The sequence below is a fragment of the Condylura cristata genome, unplaced genomic scaffold, assembly GCF_000260355.1.
Source record: "Condylura cristata isolate star-nosed mole 26May11 unplaced genomic scaffold, ConCri1.0 scaffold00014, whole genome shotgun sequence".
In the NCBI taxonomy this organism is placed as follows: domain Eukaryota; kingdom Metazoa; phylum Chordata; class Mammalia; order Eulipotyphla; family Talpidae; genus Condylura; species Condylura cristata.
Genome location: NW_004567115.1, coordinates 42,418,941 through 42,425,954, shown reverse-complemented (window position 1 = coordinate 42,425,954; position 7,014 = coordinate 42,418,941).

Sequence of the window (7,014 nt, the reverse complement as noted above, 5' to 3'; positions counted from 1 at the left end):
GGCAGACCTCTCCTGACCCACCCGCTGCTCCCCTCAGCAGTGTACTTCGTCGATCTGCCTGTTCTGTACCCCACTCTGTCTCTGGTGAATCCTCTCACTATCCGCATCTCTGGCCTGTACCCCAGTTCTGTACGAATAAATAAATCTTAAAAAAAAAAATCAGATTGTTAAAAAAATATATAAAAAAAATAAAAAATATTTAAAAAATGATAAACTTTAGCAGAGAAGTAGACAGCAATACAATAATCGAAAGGGACTTTCACACTCCACCTTCACCAACGGATAGATTATGGAGCCAGAAAAATCCAAAAGGTAAGGTTGGCCTTAAATGACGTTTTAGAACAGATGGATTTAACAGACATATACAGAACATACATCCAAAAGCAACAGAATACACATTCCTCTTAAGTTCACATGGAACATTCTTCAGGAGAGACCATATACTTGATAAATGTAAGAAGACTGAAATCTTATCAAGCATGTTTTCCAAACACAATGATATAACACCAGTAAGCAACTAGAAGAAAGCTGTTCTCATTTTCTGTCTCTTCTGTCTTTATTAGGACAATTGTCATTTTCTTTGGGTCTACTTAAAAAAAGAAGGGAGGGAGAACAGTAAGATAGAAACATCAATGTATTATTTATTAGTATCGTTCAAAACCCCAAAAGCTGTAAACACAAAATGTGCTGAGAAGCAGGACACTGTTCAAGGTTCATTATACAGAATGTGCTAAGGTGAGTATGTGTGTATTTGTAAATTCGTATATATACTTGAAATTTATATGTTGTTAGATATATACTTACATATTGAAAAGTTATATATTTTGTATTATATTTTACATAAACATTTGAAAAATATACATTTTAAATTTCCCATATTCCAGATAAAAATATAGATCCCAAAAAGCAAAAAATCGAACAAAAAATCAATATGTCATCCAGTTGATCCCCATACCAAGATTCCAGAATAGAATGAAGCATATTGCTTTTCAATAAGTGCATGCATGAACAAATAAAAGATAAACAAATAAATGAAAGAAATAAAAGACCAAAGAACAGAAGTAGGTGTCCTTGCCCTACCTACAGGCACCTTGAAACACTCGGGAAGAGTATAAGTGGGCCCGGGGGCCCTCCCTGATGGTGCAGAGGGTTAAAACACAGCACTAAGAAGCTAAAGCCACTTCAGCATGAGTTCGATCCCCAGCCCCAGTGGAGACCCACATGGTGCGGCAGACCTCTCCTGGCCTGCACACTGCTCCCCTCAGCAGTGTACCTCAGCAATCTGCCAGTCCTGCTCCCCACTCTGTCTCTGGTGAATCTTCTCACCACACCTGTGCCTCTGGCCTGTACCCCAGTTCTATATGAGTAAATAAATAAATCTTTTTTAAAAAAAAAGTGCGGTCCATTAACTTCAAATTATTTTTTCTTTTAAAATGTATGTCTGTTGGGCATTCCCTGGTGATGTAACAGATTAAAGAACAGCACTCTGAAGTCAGCAGCAGCCACTGTAGCATGAGTTTGATACTTGCCCAAGGATGGTACCCACATGGCATGGCAGACCTCTCCTGACCTGCCCACTGCTCCCCTCAGCAGTACAATTCAATCTGCCTGTTCTGCTCCCCACTCCGTCTCTGGTGAATCCTCTCACCCTCCCCCCACACCTCTATTCTGTACCCCAGTTCTTACATGCATAAACAAATCTTTTTTAAAATGTAAGCTGCCACTCCCCCTGTACTCCCCAAGAGGTGGTGCTGCTTCGCTAGGATGTCAGTTTTTTATAATGAATTAAATTTTTTATGTTGGAAGGACAAAGGACAAAGGGTGTGTCACTAAATAATGACAAAATATCTGGTCAACTTAGTAAGATAATAACCAATGCATTCAAAAACACTTTTTTCTCTTTTTATCTTGGATAAGTCAATTTTCAATTTGAGCTCTACTGGTTTTACAAGTTTAACCTTACATGGAAGCTCATTCTAAGAATCATCATGAGAAATACTGTCAATTTTTTCAGTATGCATATTTCAGTCTTCCCATTGAATGTCTCAAAAATAGAAGAAATGGGAAAGCTATAGATAACTAAAATAAGTTAATTATTTGTCAGGACCCAAATATAATAGCTTTAATAGCAATGTACTTGCCTCCATTTTATCAAATAAACTAAACTAGGTTCAAGCTGTTTATTCAGAAGATGATTAAGTTTTATTGTGATTAATAACTCAATTAATTTGTTTTTAGTCATATTTTGTGCAACAAATTAGCTAGCTTAAAATTACATCTTTATAAAGCCTGGTAAAATAAGAACAAAATGAAAACTACAGTGACATAGTATACCAATAAAGTTTTAATAGCACTATAAAAATGATACATAGGAAATGAAATATAAATCTTTAAGCAGGATATAATTACACTGATTAGAAATTATTAGAATATTATTTAAGTGGTTAGTCACAAGGACGTTTTAATATCAAGTGTACAAAATTAAATGAAACAAAAAAGTTTAAAATTATCTAATAAAGGTCTTCAGTTAATCTAGAAAGTATATAAAGTCAATACTTTTATTTTCTCAATTAACTAAATAAATCAAGAAAATTAAGATATCAGGAGCTGAAGCATCCTGAGAATATAAATGCTCATTGAATTTTTCAATGATTAAGGAACAATGATGTCTTCTCATTTCTAAGTACAACACATGTTAAGATTAGATAATTGATTAAATAATTAGATAATTTTTAAATTGGGGCAAGAGAATCTCAACATAGCATCCTAAAGTTCCTGAGTTTCAGAAAAGTGGTTGCTGCTCTCTCTGAAACAGTACTTTATGTGAATATGTGTAAGACATGATTAAATTTAATCTTCCTAATTACGTTTTACAGTAGAACTATCGTGCTTTTATGAAACCTATATTCTCATTTGGGGAGGTACTGCAGAGATGAAGATACTGAGCTACCAAGAAACAAAGATATATTTGACTAGTTAGTACATTGAAACGATGAAATTTTACCCCGAAATTTCCCAAACTACCACACTGGGTATGAATCTTAAACTGAAGCAACAATCTTTGGCTTGTTGAGTTAGAAGTTTGCAGATCAGTTCTGTATATTGAATGTTTCCTTGAACTTAGAATATTAGAGAAAGGAGAACTAATTAGGCAGGGCTAGAGAGTTGTTTTAGCAGGGAGGTAAAGAAATGGTTTCATACCAAACCAACTAGTTATTAAGGTTTTATTTCTTGAACTACTTTTATAAAACAAGGTCTGCAGATCACAAAAGAGTTTACTAAAAATTAGTGGCTTGATGTCAATGGTTCCTGTTCTTCTCAGCACATGGCCACCAGCCAGTGAGCCAGCAATATCAGCATATTCACCCATATGGGTATTTTGCCCATATAAATACTAATATCACGCCAACATTCATGCTGTTAAAATCGGCATTATGTTAACTTTAACACTGTTGACTAACATGATTCATCTTGCTGTGAAATTTGAGTAGTATTTTCTTAAGTAAATATCGTTTGAATATAAATCTATCTGGATTGTATTAACAATGAAATGCCATATGCAAATTGTATTGCTCCTTTGCAGGGCTTTCTTTCAGGGAAACTTAACTCTGATGTGGGATTAAAGGAGGTGGGATAGATGACAATTGTGAAAAATTGTAAGCATAAGAGGTAAACCAGGGGCTTATGAAATACAGGTGAAGCTCAAGACTGTCAAACACAGAGGATGAGTGAACAGGCAGCTGGCAAGCCACAGGAAGAATTACTGTAGGTTACTCAGAACAGGTTAAAGGTAGATTGACTACATATTTTTTTTAAAGATTTATTTTTTTGTGCATACAGAACTGGGGTACAGGCCAAAGGCTCAGGGGTGGCGAGAGGCTTCACCAGAGACAGAGTGGGGAACAGAGCAGGCAGAACAACGAAGTACACTGCTGAGGGGAGCAGTGGGCAGGTCAGGATTGGTCTGCCCTGTCATGTGGTGTCAGCTCCCTGGCTGGGGATCAAACTCATGAAGTGGCTGGGGCTAGTTTTGTAGTGCTGTGATTTAACCCATTGCACCACCAGAGAGGACCCAGACTACTTTTTTTTTTTTTTAACATTATAATGAATAGGATAGGAATGTTACATAGAACTGGAAGGGAGGGAAAGACCTGACCAAGTTAAGGTGATGCCACCACTGGGTGACACCTGCTACTTCTAAAATGGTTCGGAACACTTTGGTCATTCCATAGGGCCCCATCCTAGGGCCACGTCTGCTCTATGCAGGGCCCATATATTCAACCCATGGCTGTTTGCATGGCCCATAGCAGGGCAGTGACCAAATTCTTTAGGCAGGTTTCTTCAGTCTGTGACTAAGGCCAGTTGTTCAAACAGATTTTGGAACGACTCATTCTACTGACCCCCAATTTCTTTTACCTACGCTGTCTCACAGAAAGAGCCGTGGGAATGAAAAGAAGTTCCTACTCCTCTCCTTTTGATGACATAGAAGCATGTAGCTTGAGGCTGTCATCTAGTTATAAGTTTATCGGTGAACGTGTCTTTTCTCTCTGCTAATCTCAACTTTTACATGGAGTGAAGGTGAGGTTCCCCCCTCTTCTTGTAAGTCATGCAAAAGTTCCCGATTTTTCTCTCCTTGATCCTCAGATCTCTAAACACAGAATAAATTTTCCAGGACATTCAATCATTCTTTAGCTTTTATAACCATGTAAATTCTCTATACATGTTATTAAGTTGATTTTTTCCTCTCAGTTTTTGTGTTTGATACTGCTGTAATTGCTCCTCCAACCTGAGAAGAACCAGAGGCTACAGAATGATTTTCTTTTCCACCATCAGCAACATGAATTTTATGTGGCATTCTCCTCACATTGCTTTAGGAATCTACTTCCAAACTTCTCATATTTAATTACTGAGCACATAAAAGACTATTTGACTTTGGGTTATTTAGAAACTAACTTAATTGAAATGAAGTTTCCTGGTAGTTATTGCCTTTAGTTAAAACTTCATAGCTATTTAAATCTAACTAGTAACATTTATTTCTTATGCATTTGATTGTGAAGTTTACTTATTGTGAACTTTCTCGAATACTTTCGAAACTTGAAGGAATACCTATAAAAGGAAACAGATGATATATGTTGAAAGAAAGGACAAGTTTGAAAGAAAGGACTGCTAGCAACATTTCAATGAATATTCTAAGCATGGAAAACAAAACCAGAAAGTATTTAAATATCCAGCAGGTCCAGAACCTTATCATAGTCTGTTTCCTTTCCATAGCAGCAGAACATTAACTAATAAAGTAAAAAGCCCTTTCTTGCTCCCAATCTGCGTAGTAGCCACCCCAATACTACCTCTACAACCTCCATTTCCAGTCTGCAACTGTCAGACCACATCTCCAGCTTCAAGAGCTAATGTCTTAAGTGAAAGTCATGGACAATATCAAATAACCTGAAATAAAACAAAATTTCCCCCAGATTTAGAAAAAGCAAAGGTAAATCTTTGTGATTTTTCCTTCTAAAAGAGCACTGATATTGAATAGTGAGTTTAAGAACCCACTGCAGGCCCTCTCTGGTGGCACAGCAGGTTAAAGCACAGCACTAGGAAGCTAAAGCCACTTCCTCATGAGTTCAATCCCTGCCTGCCCTTGAGGTGACCACATGGCACAGCAGACCTTTCCTGACCCACCCGCTGCTCCCCTCAGCAGTGTACTTCGTTGATCTGTCTGTTCTGCTCTGCTTCTGTCTCTGAGAAACCTCCCACCCTCCACATCTCTGGCCTGTATCCCAGTTCTGTATGAATAAATAAATAAATCTTAAAAAAAAAAAACTGCAGCCCCATAAGGAGTTACTAGTCAAGAAGAGCAAACTTATCCTACTCACATATGTAATTGGCAAGTCCAATCATAAAGAAAGTACCCAACCACCCACAGACCACGGTGGACAACTTGATCACAAAAAAGCAATATTTTAAATGTTATTACTTTAAATTAAAAAAATGCACAGTGCTTTTACAAAAACACTGTAAACAGTAAACAGACTTTCCTCTTTGATTTATCAGTTCATTCAACAAACGTTTATTGAACACCATTTGCCATCCAGTTTTATTGCTGGGCCCTGTAGAGTCATCAGGAATATTGTTCCCATGCTCAAAAGCCTATGTACCTCAGATTTGTCCTTCACCTGAACTTAAAGCTTCTCTTCACGTTTTATTCAATGACCAACTGGGAATTTGATCTATACTATAGCACAGTTGTATGATGTAACCTTAGAGAGCAGTAACAAAAGTGCATCCTAAGTCATAAGACATTTATGGTGTTGGCCAAAGGAGAAAATAATGTTTGATCAGTTCAGAGTAATGCTTTCAAATTTGAATGTGCTTACCAATTTCCCCAGAACCTTGTTGAAATTTAATGCTAATTCAATCAGTCCTAAGTGAGATTACATTCCTGACAAGTTCCAAGGTGATGATGAAGCTGCTGGCTCAATCCTGCAGTCTACAGCACTTTTTATCTTTTGCTACAATGCCAGTTGAAATCAAACATGGCCATAATCTTACAGCATCGCTGGCAAGCCTCTTCACATACATGCATTCAACAAAATCTTGCAATCACCTTCCCTGAGCTGTGCACACTGCTCTTTGCTAGTGGAGAAAATAGAAATAAAAATTTTATTCAGTTCTTTATATTGAGGAAGTCAGAGCCCAGAAAGAAAGCTATAGTAAAAACAAAGCACTCTATCAGAGTATCATTGTAACAAGATCCAAACATATTTTACGATTCACAGGTAGGATATTTCATATGCCATGTTAAGGAAATTTCTGTATTGTCTAGGTTTGTCTGCTTAATATCTAGGCTTTGTTAGCCTGATCAGATTAGTAAGCATTGAGGAAAAAATGAATAGTCGACTAAGAGAATCCAGACTAATATACATCATAGATAAGTGATGTAAAATGAAAAGATAAGAGGAGACAAAATTTCTAACACACAATCAGAGATTTTAACAAGAGGAACATAGGTGAAAA